The sequence below is a fragment of the Psammomys obesus genome, unplaced genomic scaffold (genome assembly GCF_907164565.1).
Source record: "Psammomys obesus unplaced genomic scaffold, mPsaObe1.curated_primary_1811, whole genome shotgun sequence".
Lineage (NCBI taxonomy): Eukaryota > Metazoa > Chordata > Mammalia > Rodentia > Muridae > Psammomys > Psammomys obesus.
The window spans coordinates 172,058-187,636 of NW_026590222.1; the positions used below are offsets into that span (position 1 = coordinate 172,058).

Sequence of the window (15,579 nt, forward strand, 5' to 3'; positions counted from 1 at the left end):
TCTCTAATTTGTGTGACAGCCATGATTACAAATTGTTCAAAAGTAGATATTTTAATGTATTTTCCACTGTTGAATTTTGAATACTGTCTTGGCTGTGAACCAATAGCTGTGAAACTCTGAATCCAGTGGATTTGAGATGTTCAGCCTGCTAAAGAAGGTGGCTAAGACCTTGGTCACATGAGTTGTAAAATAAGGGACATAGTGTGTAAGCACCCATTGGGCAGCTTGAAGAGCAGGCACATCCACTGACCAGACACCTAGGACTCATCCTGTTTCCCTGGTTTAATTAGAGAGTGTAAAATGATGACTCAGATGTCTTGAATCCATACCCAGGCATTTCCTGTGTGTCAAAGATCAGAGCCCTGATGGGATGAGGGACTGCAGTTTGGATCTTAGGAGTTGGGGAGAGCCATCTGTGATGGGTTATCCTTCTCATTGCTCATTGCCATCATTTCTCATTATAGGCCTGTGTTACCAGCCTTGATGGAGTAATTGACTCTGTTGAATCCGGTTTCTTTTCATCTTGGATTCCTAGATAACACCTCCTGATTTTACTCCTGGACTAAACGACACTGTTAACGTGGTTGTTGTGGACACCCACCAACCACACTGTTCTTACAGAGCTGTGTCTGGCCCCAGCTGCAATTCATGTTAACCAGGTATTCTAATATATTTTCACTTATACTTTTGATGTTCTGCTTCAATTAAGCAATATGCGCATGTACTCCAAACATCTGTGAACTATGCCTGTTCTTTCAAACACCCTGGTAATTTCATTGGCAACATGAACTCCCTTTAGAAATGTACCTTGTCAGTTTTAAAACATGCAAAGAAATTGCCCTGACCTCAGGGTAATTGCATCATTTTCTATAAGCAGGAGCAGATTCTCTGGGGCAGTGGCCTTGTGGGCCACGAAGCATCACATAGAAGCAAAACATTTAAGATCCCAGGAATGAGCAGGCAAATGTGAGCAGGCATACTTTAACATTGCGACTTCCTTGTAGTTTAAGTCTCTTTGAGCCTTTCTAAACCTTATTTCTCTACAATATCTTTCATTTATCTTTGGATCCTCTTCTTATGCTTGGATTTAATCTCTATAAAAATAGGGTGTTAGGTGAGTCCTTTTCTATCTTCCAGCAATTAGAATAGTACTTACTAGATCCTAGGGGCAGACTGAAAGTTACAGTCTACCAAACACATTCACTGGGCTGGAGGTGTGTTTTGCTATAGTTTCAGTTACTAGGATTTAAATTGTTCCACAGTCCATGCTGAGACTCATAGCCAAATATTGGGGAGAGCACAGGAGCCTTCTGAAAGAGTGGATGGGAGAATTGAAGGACTCAGTGGGAACAGGAGCATCAAAAGGAGACCAACAGATCCAACTAACATGGGTCTAGGCGGCTTACAGAGCCCCAACCAAGGAAGGTTCATGTACTCGTCATAGGACCCTGAGACATAAGCGGGTCCCCAAGAAAGGGGAGAGGGAGCAGTCCCTGACAAGGACTTTGTTGCCAGGTTTTCGATCACTTCCCCCTGGTGAGGCTGCCTCACCAGGGCTCAGGGAAGAAGATGACTTGGTTTGAGTTGGTAGGTGAGAAGTTCCACTTATCTGAGGAATAAGGGAGGGGGAATATTGGGAAGTGGAAAGGAGGATGGGAAATGGAGGATAGGAGAGAGGGTCTAAGATCAAGATGTAATGTGAATAAATAAATGAACTGATTAATTTTTAAAAGAACTCATTTAAATCCAGGTGCTGGTGGTGCACACCTTTAGCCTCAGCACTCAGGAGGCAGAGACAGGCAGATCTCTGTCAGCCTGATCTAGAGTACATTTCAGGACAGAGAGGACTACACAGAGAAACCTAGTCTCAAAACAAAACAAGAAACAAAAAGAGAATTCATTTAAACAAAACCTTACCATGTGTTTGGAATATCAATTCTAACCCATTTTATGGAATAGGTATAGTTCATTTGCATACATGGATCAGGAGAAACCACAGGTTTCTTTGCTGCTAACATTGCTGACCCAAGGGGAAAGTGTCTGAACAATCTCCGTATTAATGCACTTTAGGGACAGTGTCAATTCAGAGAGTTAGTATCATTGAAAAGAATATACCACAGGCATATTATCCATGAACTGATCAGAAATTTGTGTCTTCAAGTGAACAGTTTTCCATATATAACCCTGGCTTTAATTGACCATCACAGCTACAGGGAAAAATATAAAACTTCAGTTTCCTATAATGATGCCTCCTTGTCATCCTCCGTGGCCAGGTAAGGCTGCCCTCCCCTCAGGGGGAGGTGAACAAAGAGCAGGCCACAATGCAGCTACTCCTGATGTGATCTGGTGGACTGGGATCTGAGGGAAGGGGAAGAGGACCTTCCCTGTAGGTGGACTTGGGGAGGGGCATGCGTGAGGGGGGAGGGAGAGTGGGACAGCAAGGGGAGGAAGGAGAGGCTTATGGGGGATTCAGGGTGGATAAAGTGTAATTAATAAAAATAAATAAATAATAAATAAGTAATAAATTAAATAAATAAATAAATAAATAAGTAAATAAGTAAATGAAATAACAACTAAAAAATATTAAACAATAAAAACAGGACCCACCACAAAAAAATAATGCCTCCTGCATTAGCAGGTAGAATTATTTCTCCACCCTTTAAAGCTGTCCATGCGCTCTTTTAATTGTTTGAGCATGTGTGGAAATAGAGGCTTGAAGAGTGATCAGGCTTTGCCTCATTTTCGCTTCTTTTGGGACAAAGATAATGAGGATGAGAAAGAGTCTGAAATAGCGTCCTATTTGTGGAGAGCCAGAATATGCCTCAAACATGTAAATGAACTTGTAATACATCATCCAGGTTTTTGAGCCTTCCAGGTGCTGAGAACTGTATGAATCACCCTAAAATATTAACCAAGAGAATTCTGAACAAATGAGATAAAATTTTCTTCAAGCCAGTAACTTTCTCTGTGGTTTATTATGTACCAATATACAACCCATCAAAGATAAGCACAGACACGTCTAACACAATGTAATTGCAGTACTAAATAGGATGAAGGATTAATTGCTGGCAATCTTTAGTTTGAAATTAGTTTCCATGAAACAATAGAAATATACCTATGGAGGAAGAAGCAACATGGATAAATAAGCATGAATAAAGAAAAAGCCCCAGAACAAACTGCAAAGAGTCTATCCAACATAAAAATAAGTCAGCCACAGAAAATATGACAAACACAGAAAAAGGAACTATACAATTATAGGTTATCTATAAGGTATCTAAGTTCCTGTTCTCAGAACTCTGAAAGCCAGAAGAAGAAAACAGGAAACAACCTCGGAACCTGCCACAGAGGGCCTCAGAAAGCCTCTGCCGTTCAGACTGTCAAAGCAGATGCTGAGCCTGATGGCCAACTGACGGGCAGAGTGAGTGGAATTTTATGTAAGAAGTGGGAAATAGTAAGAGCTGGAGAGGACAGGAACTCCACAAGGAGAGCAACAGAACAAGAAAATTTGAACACAGGGAACTTCCCAGAGACTCATACTCCAACCAGGGACTATCCATGGAGATAACCTAGAACCCTGACAATGCAGCCACTTCTGATGAGAACTGATAGACTAAGATCAGAAAGAAGGAGAGGAGGGCCTCCCCTATCAGTGGACTTGGGGAGGGGCATGCATGCAGAAAGGGGAGGGGGAAGGTGGGACCAGGAGGGGAGGAGGGAGGGGCTTATGGGGGGATACAAAATGAATAAAGTGTAATTAATAAAAGTTAAATAAAAAATTTTAAAAAATAGGAAAAAAAGTACTAAGTGTTGGCAACCTTATTGTTACTCATGTTTATGTTTTCGTAATGAGACCTATACACCTGGAATTAGGTTATTGGTTGTATTTCTTGGTACGGTTTGTTTCCTTTCTTTTCAGTGGATATTTTTAAAACATTTATTTTTATGCATTTTGGTGTTCTGCCTGCATATCTGTGCAAAGTTGTCAGATCCTCTGGAACTGTAATCACAGACAGTTGTGAGCTGTCATATAGATGCTGGGAATTGAACCCGGATTCTCTGGAGTCCAGAAGACCTTAGCCTCTGAGCCATTTTTCCAGTCCTGTTGCGTGGGTATTTTTAATCTATTTCTTGTTACCCCACCTTGTCAGGTTGAAGAACAGTTTGGTGGACATCAGTCTAGGAGAAATTCAGTTTTGATATTCAAATGGAGTAGCAGAAGTAGCACTGGTTCAGCTTAATCAAAGTGAAAATTCAAAGTCCAGAGTCAGATGATTATCACAGCCAATATTCTCAAGTCTGGAGCAGGTGCTCTGTGCAGAGCTTCTCCTCAGGGAGGGAGACTGGGGTCAGTGCAAATCTAGCATTCCTTCCTGAAAGGGGGTTGCAAAGGGAGGAACAGAAGGCAACCTCCAGAATATGTGGTCCTCAGTCAGGTAACAGGAACTTGAGTCTCCAGCTCCTGTGTGAACAGAGGCAGTCTCTGGGTTGCATAGAGGTCACCTAAGAAGAAACAGACAGTTTAGTGTGTCTGGTTTTATGATGAGGTCTTTGAAACACTTGGACTTTAGTTTTGTGCAGGGTGATAAATATGGATCTATTTGCATTTTTCCACATGTAGACATCCAGTTAGAAAAACACCATTTTTTGAAGATGCTTTCTTTTTTCCATTAAATGGTTTTGACATCTTTGTCAAAAATCAGGTGTCCATAAGTGTGTGGATTTATGTCAGGGTCTTCTAAATTGATCCACCAGTCTATTTCTATGCCAGTACCATGCAGTTTTTAGTATTGTTGCTCTATAGTACAGCTTGAGATCAGGGATGGAGATACCTCCTGAATATCTTTTAGTGTAGAGAATTGTTTTAGCAATTCTGGGTTTCTTGTTGTTCCATATGAAGGTGAGAATTTTTCTTTCAAGGTCTGTAAAGAATTGTGTTGGTAATTTGAAGGGAATTGCATTGAATCTGTAGATTGCTTTTGGTAAGATGGTCATTTTTAATATATTAATCCTGCCAAGCCATGAGCATGGGAGATCTTTCCATTTGCTGATATCTTCTTCTAATTCTTTCTTCAGAGACTGGAAATTTTTTTCATACAAGTGTTTGACTTGCTTGGTTAGGTTCACACCAAGGAACTTTATGTCCTTTGTGGCTATTGTGCAGGGTGTTGTTTCCCTAATTTCTTTCTCGGCCCTTTTGTCTTTTGTGTACAGGAGGGCTACTGATTTTTTTGAGTTAATTTTGTATCCAGCCACTTTGCTGAAGGTGTTAATCAGCTGTAGGAGTTCCCTGGTAGAATTTTTGGGGTCACTCAGATATACTATCATATCATCTGCAAATAGTGATACTTTGACATCTGCCTTTCCAATTTGTATCCCCTTGATCTCCTTCAATTGTCTTATTGCTCTAGCAAGGAGTTCAAGAACTATGTTGAAGAGATATGGAGAGAGTGGGCAGACTTGCCTTTTCCCTGATTTCTGTGGGGATGTTTTAAGTTTCTCTCCATTGAATTTGATGTTGGCTATAGGCTTGCTGGATATTGCCTTTACTGTGTTCAGGTATGTGCCATGTGTCCCTGATCTCTCTAAGACTTTAAACACCATTTAGAAGAAAAAAATGAGGAAGAGCCTTGAACTCATTGGCACAGGAGACAATTTCCTGAACAGAACACCAACACCACAGGCTCTAAGAATATCAATCAACAAATGGGACCTCATGAAACTGAAAACCTTCTGTAAAGCAAAGGACACTGTTGTCTGAACAAAACAACAGCCTTCAGATTGGGAAAGAATCTTCACCAACCCTATATCTGACAGAGGACTAATATGCAGTATATGTAAAGAACTAAAGAAGTTAAACAGAAAAATATCAAGTAATCTAATTAAAAAACGGAGTACAGAACTAAACAGAGAGTTCTCAATAGAGGAATATTGAATGGCATAGAAACACTTAAAGAAATGCTCAACCTCATTACCCATCAGGGAAATGCAAATCAAAATGATCCTGAGATTTCACCCTACACCCATCAGAATGGCTAAGATCAAAACCTCAAGAGACAACACATGCTGGAGAGGTTGTGGAGAAAGGGGAACCCTCCCCCACTGCTGGGGAGAATGTAAACTTGTACAACCAGTCTGGAAAGCAATCTGGAACTTTCTCAGGCAACTAGGAATAGCGCTTCTTCAAGATCCAGCCACACCACTCCTAAGCATATACCCAAAAGAATCTCAAGTACAATATAAGGACATTTGCTCAACCATGTTTGTAGCATTCTTATTTGTAATAGCCAGAAGCTGGAAACAGCCCAGATGCGCTTCAGTGGAAAAATGGATGCACAAATTGTTGTATATCTACACAATGGAATATTACTCAGCAATAAAAAGCAAAGAAATCATGAAATTTGCAGATAAATGGTGGGATCTGGAAAAGATCATCCTGAGTGAGCTATCTCAGAAGTAGAAAGATGTACACGGTATATACTCACTCATATAGACATATAATATAGGATAAACCTACTAAAATCTGTACATCTAAAGAAACTAATCAAGAGGGAGGACTCTTGCTAAAATGCCCAATTCCTATTCAGAAAGACAAAGAGGCTGGACATCAGAAGAATGAGAAAAGAGGGAACAAGTCAGGAGCCTGACACTGAGGACCTCTGAAAGCTCTGCCCTACAGACTATCAATGCAGATGCTGAGACGTATGGGCAACCTTTGGGCAGAGTGCAGGGAATCTTAGGGAAAAAGTGGGAAACAGTAAGATCTGGAGAGGACAGGAACTCCACAAGGAGAGCAACAGAACCAAAAAATCTGAGCACAGGGGTCTTTTCTGAGACTGATACTCCAACCAAGGACTATGCACGGAGATAACCTAAGACCCCTGCACATATGTAGCCCGTGGCAGTTCAGTATCCAAGTGGGTTCCATTAAAACAGAAACAGGGAATGTCTCTGACATTAACTGATTGGCCTGCTCTTTAATTACCTCCCCCTGAGGGGGAAGCAGCATTACCAGGCCACAGAAGATGACAATGGAGCCATTCCTGATGTGATCTGATAATCTACGATCAGAAGGAAGGAGAGGAGGACCTCCCCTATCAGTGGACTTGGGGAGGGGCATGCATGAAGAAGGGAGAGGGAGGATGGGACTGGGAGGAGGGAGGGCCTTATGGGGGGATACAAAGTGAATAAACTGTAATTAACAAAGAATTTTAAAAAAGAAAAAAAAAGAAGAGACAGTCATTTTAACAGTGACAGAAGAGGTATATTTGAAGTGCTAAATAAAATAGCTGTCAACCCAAAACTAAAAAGTATTTTCTATTTATGTGCATGTGTATTTTAACTGCATGTATGTGTGTATGAATGTATGTGTGTGAAATGTGTGTGTACTGCCAGCTGAGGACAGAAGAGGGCATTGAATCCTCTGGAACTGGAGTTATTGATGGTTGATAACCACCATGCGGGAGTTGGGAATTGATCCCTGGTCCTGGGCAAGAGCAACAAGTTCTTTTGACACTACTCCTTCAATCTAGAGCTTTGTACCTTCTAAAATGAACACAAAATAAAGACAGTTTCTAAAAGCACAAAAGATCATTTTACTATTCACGAATCTTCACAAAAGGTCAGTCTAAGGTAGAAGGACAAGGCTAGAGTTGGTCCAAGAAGCAAGAAGGAATATTGAACTCTGAATATCGATGTATAAGTAAATTTATGAAATAGATGTACATGTCAATAACAATAACTCATCCAATCAGATGAGTTAACATAGAAATAATAGACACTAATAACACATGGATATAATGGAGGTAATTGGTATTTAAACATTTCAAAATATTCAGAAATTTGAGAAGGGGGCTGAAATACTAATTTTGGACTTTTAAAAAGCTATTATTAAATATAACAATAACTACTGGAGAAATATAGTATATTCAATCCTAACTAATAGAAAGCTGTAAAAATGGAACTAAATGAGAGAAAGTAAAATGATTTTGCACAGGAAATAAAAGGAGAAAAATGACAAAGTGAAACTCATGATGTATATTGGTGACAATAATTCCATGTATTTGAGATATTTACCATAAATGGAAATGGTCTACACGTATTAAGAAGTAGGAGATTATAGCTTTAGAAAAACATAATTCGGTGTATCTCATATGAGACAAGGATACAGTAGAAATAGAACATTATATGGAAGTCTTTAAAATGAATAGATTAGAACATATTAATGAATGTTAAAACAGGGATGTTTTATTATTTTTATTCCCCTGTCTTTTATTGAACATAGATTATTTTCTCATACAATGTATCCTGATTTACAGTTTACCCTTTCTCCTTCCAGTTTCTCACTACCTTTCCTCCCATCCAGATACACTCTCTTTCTGAATATCATTAGACAATAATGGGTTTCTAGGAAATCACAAAACATAACAAAATAAAATACAATAAATTAAAGCGAAAACCATTACATTGGAGTTGGACAAAGCAAACCAACAAAAGGAAAAGAGCCCTAAGAGCAGGCACAAGAATGATAGACTCACCCATTCACACACTCAGTACCACAATAAAAAACACTAACCTGGAAGCCATAACACATGTACACAAGACCTGGTGCAGACCTGTGCAGGCCTTGTGTTTGCTGATTCAGTCTCTGTGAGTTCATTTGAGCTTTGATTTTTTTAAATTTATTTATTTATTTATTAGTTACATTTCATTAACTCTGTATCCCAGCTGTATCCTGCTTCCTCATTCTCTGTTAATACTTCCCTCCCTCACTCATCTCCTCCTTGCCCCTTTTAAAGTCCACGGATTGGGGAGGACCTCCTCCCCTTTCATCTGACCCTGTTTTATCAGGTATCTTCAGGACTGGCTGCAAAGCCTTCCTCTGTGGCCTAGCAGGACTGCTTCCCCCATTGGGGGGTGGGGAGGTCAAAGTGCTTTCCATTGAGTTCCTGTCAGAAATAGTCCCTGTTCCCCTTACTATGGGAAGCCAAATAGTTACTGAGCTACCATGTGCTACTTCCAAGCAGAGGTTCTAGGTTATATCCATACATGGTCCTTGGTGGAGTGTCAGTCTCAGAAAAGACCCCTGTGTCCAGATACATTTGGTCCTTTTGTAGCTCCTATCCTTTCCACATCATACTAACTCCCCCTTCTTTCATATGATTCCCTGCATTCTGCCGAAGTTTTGGTTATGAGTTATCTGCCCCTTAATTCTTACAGTTATCTGCTTTGATACACTGCTAGGTAAAGTCATTCAGAAGCCCTCTGCAGTAGGCTCCTGTCCTGTTACTTGTTTTCTTCTATGCCCAATGCACATCCCATTTGTCTTTCTAAGTGAGGATTGATCATCTTAACCAGGGTCCTCTTTCTTGTTTAACTTCTTTAGAGGTACAGATTTCATTATGTTTATCTTATCTTATAAGTCTAAATGAGTGAGTATATACCAGGTGAGTCTTTTTCCTTCTGGGATACCTCACTCAGAATGATCTTTTCTAGATCCCACCATTTGCCTGCAAATTTCATGATTTCCTCCTTTTTGATTGCTGAGTAGTATTCCATTGTGTAAAAATACCACAATTTCTGTATCCATTCCTCCCTTGATGGACATCTGGGTTGTTTCCAGGTTCTGGCTATTATAAATAAAGCTGTTACAAACATGGTTGAGCAAAAGTCCTTGTTGTGTACTTGAGAATCTTTTGGGTATATGACTAGGAGTGGTATAGCTGGTCTTGAGGAATGACTATTCCTAATTGTCTGATATCAGAAAATGGAAAGATCTCCCATGCTCATGGATTGGTAGGATTAACATTGTGAAAATGTCCATCCTGCCAAAAGCAATCTGCAGATTCAATGCAATTCCCATCAAAATACCAACTTAATTCTTACAGACTTTGAAAAAATGATTCTCAGCTTCATATGGAGAAACAAAAACCTAGAATCTCCAAAATGATCCTGTACAACAGCAGATCATCTGGAGGTATCTAAATCCCTGATCTCAAGCTTTACTACAGCACAACAGTACTAAAACCTGCATGGTATTGGCATAGAAACAGAAAGGAGGATCAATGGAAACGAACAGAAGAACCAGAAATAAACCAACACACCTATGAATACTTGATTTTTGACAAAGAAGCCAAAATCATTCAATGGAAAAAAGACAGCATCTTCAACAAATGGTGCTGGTCCAACTGTATTTCTACATGCAGAAAAATGAAAATAGATCCATATTTATCACCCTACACAAAACTAAAGTCCAAGGGATTCACAGACCTCAACATAAAACCAGATACTCTAAATCTGTTAGAAGAAAAAGTGGGGAAGACCCTAGAACTCATTGGCACAGGAGACAGCCTCCTGATCAGAACACCAACAGCACAGGCTCTAAGAGCAACAATCAATAAATGGGACCTAATGAAACTGAAAAGCTTCTGTAAAGCAAAAGACACTGTCATCAGATCCAAACGACAGCCTACAGACTGGGAATGGATCTTCACCAACGCTATATCTGACAGAGGACTGATATCCAGCATATATAAAGAACTAAAGAAGTTAAAAAGCAATAAATCAAGTAATCCAATTAAAAATGGGGTACAGAGCTAAACAGAGAATTCTCTGTAGAGGAATATAGAATGGCAGAGAAACACTTAAAGATGCTCAACATCCTTAGCCATCAGGGAGATGCAAATCAAAACGACCCTGAGATTTCACCTTACACCCATCAAAATGGCTAAAATTCAAAACTCAAATGACAGCACATGTTGGAGAGGTTGTGGAGAAAGGGGAACCCTCCTCCATTGCTGGCGGGAGTGAGCTTTGATCTTATTGACTTATAGAACCTTGTTTTCTTGATACACTCCATCCTCTTGGGCTTTTACACACTTTGTACAGGTTTTTCTGCATTTATGGATATCAAACTGTAGAGTTTAAAGCAAAAAACCTTAGTACAGTTAATATATAACTTTTAAGTTTGCAAGTCACATAAAGATTTATGCATTTTAAATTTATACTTTCAAAATACAAATGTCGCTAGGGGCGATGGTGCACACCTTTAATCCCAGCACTCCTCAGGCAGAGGCATGCAGATGTCTGTGAGTTTGAAGCCCGCCTGGTCTACACAGAGAGTTCCAGGACAGTCAAGGCTGCAAAGTGACACTCTGTCTTTTGTGGGGGGGGGGGGTGTCTATTTGTGTGTGTTAAGTTCATAGTTATAAAAGGAAGAATTTCTCAGCACACTATAAGGATATTAGATTTTTTCCTCTTTTTATAAGTATTGTCATTATTAATTACACTTTATTCATTTTGTATCCCCCCATAAGCCACTCCCTCCTCCCCTCCCGATCCCACCCTCCCTCCCCTTTCTGCATGCATGCTCCTCCCCATGTCCACTGAAAGGGGAGGTCCTCCTCTCCTTCCTTCTGATCTTAGTCTATCAGATCACATCAGGAATGGCTGCATTGTCTTCTTCTGTGGCCTGGTAAGGATGCTCCCCCCTCAGGGGGAGGTGATCAAAGAGCAGATTTTTACATATATCCAGCCACTCTTGAATTACTTTGCAGCCAAAGAGACAGGTATCAGCAAAATAAGTGAAAGACTGAATGCTAATCAATAAGTTTGATTTAATGGGCCTATCTAGAATTCTTTGTGTTAGTTTAGAATATACCATTTTTTAACCAAACATGGATCGATTTTTTTTAAATGAACATAGTTTTATGTAAATAATAGACTTCAATTCAGAGGTTATATTCAGAGGACAGACACTGTTAGAAAATCCTAAGAAACAGATTTAAATTTAGAAATAACATTTATTTGAATTGCTTTCATCACATTACAGAGTTCATGAATCATAAAACTCAAAAAAAAAGTTTTAAATACATCGATAGAAATGGTAGTGAAACCACTGCCTATTAGAACCTCAGGGATTTGGCTCAGTGATTCAAAGGGAGAAATTTTTATCATTCTAAAAGGGAAAATGCTAAAAATGTACACAAGACAGCAGTCCAAAATTAAAAGTTAGTAAGCAACAGAGAAAGAAAATGACATAACAAAGATCAGAATAGAAATTAACTAAATATTAAAAAACAAAACAAGGTGCCTTTGAGGTTGCAGTCGGCACAAGCCACGGTAGCAAGTCAGGGCTACCCATGAGTGTGAGATTGAAACCCTCCCTCCAGCTGAAGCATCTCCCACAGGGACCCTGGCCTCCTTGGTCAGGACAGCAAGATGCTGTGGCTGCACCAGCACTGCCTGCCAAACAAGATGGGAAATGAGGCAAGTTGCCCTTTGGAAATGTGCTCACACTTTGATGCTGATGAAATTAAAAGGCAAGAAAAGAGATCCAAGAAACTGGATTTGGACAATTCTGGTTCTTTGAGATTGTAAGAGTTCATGTCTCTGCCTGAGGTACATCAGAATCCTTTCATACAGTGGGTAATAAACATATTTGTCACAGACAGAGAAGTATGCAGATAGAGGAGTAGACTTCAGAGAATTCATTTAAGGAGTCTCTCAGTTCCGTGTCAAAGGCGATAAGTAAGCAAAGTTGAGGGTTGCTTTCCGTTATCTATGACATGGATAAAGATGGCTATGGCTATATTTCCAATGGGAAACTCTTCCAGGTGTTGAAGATGACAGTTGGGAACAACCTGAAAGATACACAGCTACAGCAGATTGTAGACAAAACAATTATAAATGCAGATAAGGATGGAGATGGAAGAATATCCTTTGGCAAAGGCTGTGCTGTTGTAGGTGGTTTAGATATTCACAAAAAGATGGTGGTAGATGTGTGACTCTCTGAAGAATATCACCTAATATTTTTGCTTTTTTCTCCATCTCTAAAGATCTGCTCAAGACATGGAGCAATGCTCGGTGTATTTAAATGAAAGTGTTTCACCTGTGAAGCCACATTTTCCTACGTGAGCCTCAGGAAGCCAACTATGTGTTCTTAAATTCCTATTCTCTCAATAGATCAGTGTAGCACTTTAAATTTGAAGGACAACGTAGGATTATGGTGGAGAAATGGAAGGAGATTGGTTTTAATTTAATTATTTAGCTTCATCTTTTATAACAAGAATATATACATAAATATATGTAAATTACCATTTATTTAGTAGGTTGGCTTTTAATTTAATATACTTGATTCAGAAACAAATTTTAGAGTATAAAAGTGTCAAGCAGAACTTAGAACATAAAACATACATTTATTTCACACAGTTTTATATGTAGGTAGAAGGTTTACCATTTTTGCCAGGTCAGCTATTTTCCTCTCTGTGCTTTCTCCTTTGAGAGATTGATAAAACATTTGTTATTGCCCTACTATTTACTTTAATTACAATTTCTAATGAGTCTATAACCTTACTTATATCTCTGACTATGTTTCCAGGGACAGTGTCTTATTGCTGAGCAGTGATTAATCCTTCTGTTAGAGGTCTAGTTCTGTGCTGCTGCCAAGAGGTGGGCTCTTGTGTCCATAGAAGAACTGCATGTGTTATGGCTGCTTCAGGCTGCTATGTGTAATGAAAGCTTTGGAGTCTTTGTAAACTCGGCTACATTATGTAAATAATGTTTTTTTTTTTTAATCCCAAGTGTGTGATTTTAGATGGGCTACAGTTTGTCCACAGCTGATGATGGTCTTCTGCAGTGAATGGCTTTTGCCAGCTGGTAACAGAGATGGGTGTGGTCTAGGACTCAAAGAATATAAGTTGAGAATCTAGAAAGAGAAGTGGTGGCATTCTGTGTTGGCTTGTGGCATGTAGCAGTTTGGAGAGACCTGAGAGACAACTGGAGGGAAATGATTTGAGGAACAGCAGCTTTAAGAAGACTGCTAGCTGTGTCTGCTGTTGATGGAGATTGGTATAGCCCTAAAAGATCCCATCTACCCTAAACATCTGGGAGAAGCAAAGGGGCCCTCTCTCCCCACTAACCTTCTCTCTGCTACATAGGGTTGGGAGGTTGAGACCTAAACACCCCAAATAAAGTAGAATTTCAAAAGTGAGAGCTGCAATTATTTTTTTTTATTAACTCTCCCTGAGGGAAAAAAATGTAATTAACAGTTGTGATTTTATGAAGGTCAGAAGTTTTCTGAGGCAGTAATGACTGCTTTAAATGCATTATTTAGTAAAGAAAACCCAAATAAATCATGTAATGGCTTAAAATAAAGTTGCTTCATTAAAGACAAGTGAATATATTGTCACTAAACTATGTGGGAACCAGGGATTTTTCTTCTACATTTCAAAAGACATACAGTTAACCTAAAAAACTAGTGTTGTTTTAATGAGCACATATTTAGGTTAAATTCCGTTTGTGGTTAAAATGGGGAAAATCTTGCTAATCTGCATGTCATAGGAAGGAAGATTTTATCCAGATTTATACATTTCAAATTTCTTTGCCAGCAGGCAAGATAACAAAAGATGGCTTTTTTGTTGTTGTTGTTTTGCACACAAAATTAGTGATGGATGGCCATTTAATACAATTGTGCAGTATAGAAGTATATCATGTTCTCCCACTCGACACTATCCGTTCTCTTTTCTACAAAGGTTCTATTGCCTGGAAGCAAAGCTTTCTGGTTACTTTTATATAACAGTTTTCTCTATAGAATTTTTCTACAAAAATTGGTTTTTTAATCGGGAATGGTAAAGGGCAGGTTGAATCAAGGTGAAAGCGTATTAAGTTGAGCACACCTGCCTACCATTGCTCTTCCTTAGTTGTTCCTTCAGCTGAGTGCTGCACATCTTGGGTTCTGTGTGTGAAAGAAATATCCAAGTACATGGTGTCTTTGCATACCATGGAGTTTTGCATGTAGTGCAATTTAAAATGTACCTCTTGTTTACATAGTTTGCATAAATTTAAAAGATGATGTTGCCAAACTTTGGAAATGTTAATACCCAAAATGAAAATTTCCACTACCTGTAAGTCCTTTCTCCCTCTAGATCACTGAGTGGCTTACAATTCCAGCGAGTGTTATCATCTGTCCCGGTCTCAACTGCTTTGTGCTCTGCTTCAAGAAGAAACTAGTCTTTTGTGAAGTTTTTGTGTATAGTTATTTTTTACAAATATTTTAGCAAAAGCTTCCTATATCTCTTCCTTTTGCTTATCTTAGCTGGCATTCGTGAAACAAAAATAGTGCAAACTGTTTCCTTACTAGAAATGTTCTTTTTCAGTCTGTGTGAAGGAGGTGGGGAGGGCATGGTTTATGTTGAATGTTTACATTTTCCTCTGCATAATACATGTCATGTTGTGAAATATTGAGAGAACACCATACATTATGGGTAAGAAAATAAAATATTTGAAAGTATAAAAAATAAGACAGCCTCTGTTAGCTCACATCTCTAAGGCTAGCAGTCCAGCTGGAGACTGAGGCAGGAAGACACCAGAGCCAAGGATATCAAGGAGCAAATTGTGACACCTTGTCCCCAAAAAAGACAAAAAAAAAAAAACAAAACACCAAAACATTGATTTTGGTGGTACAAGCCTGCAACCTCAGCTCCTCAAGAGGCTGAAGCAGGAGCATCCTGTATTTGAGACCTGCCATTTTACAGAGCAAATTGAACTCCAATCGACATAGCAAAGTGAGATCCTTCATCAAAA

General features: G+C 39.2%; 1 pseudogene; it reads left to right on the top strand.

Moving 5' to 3' along the window:
* The first annotated feature begins 12,252 nt into the window (after positions 1-12,252).
* LOC129676362 (calcineurin subunit B type 1-like) lies at positions 12,253-12,782 on the top strand (annotated as a pseudogene).
* The last annotated feature ends 2,797 nt before the right edge of the window (positions 12,783-15,579 follow it).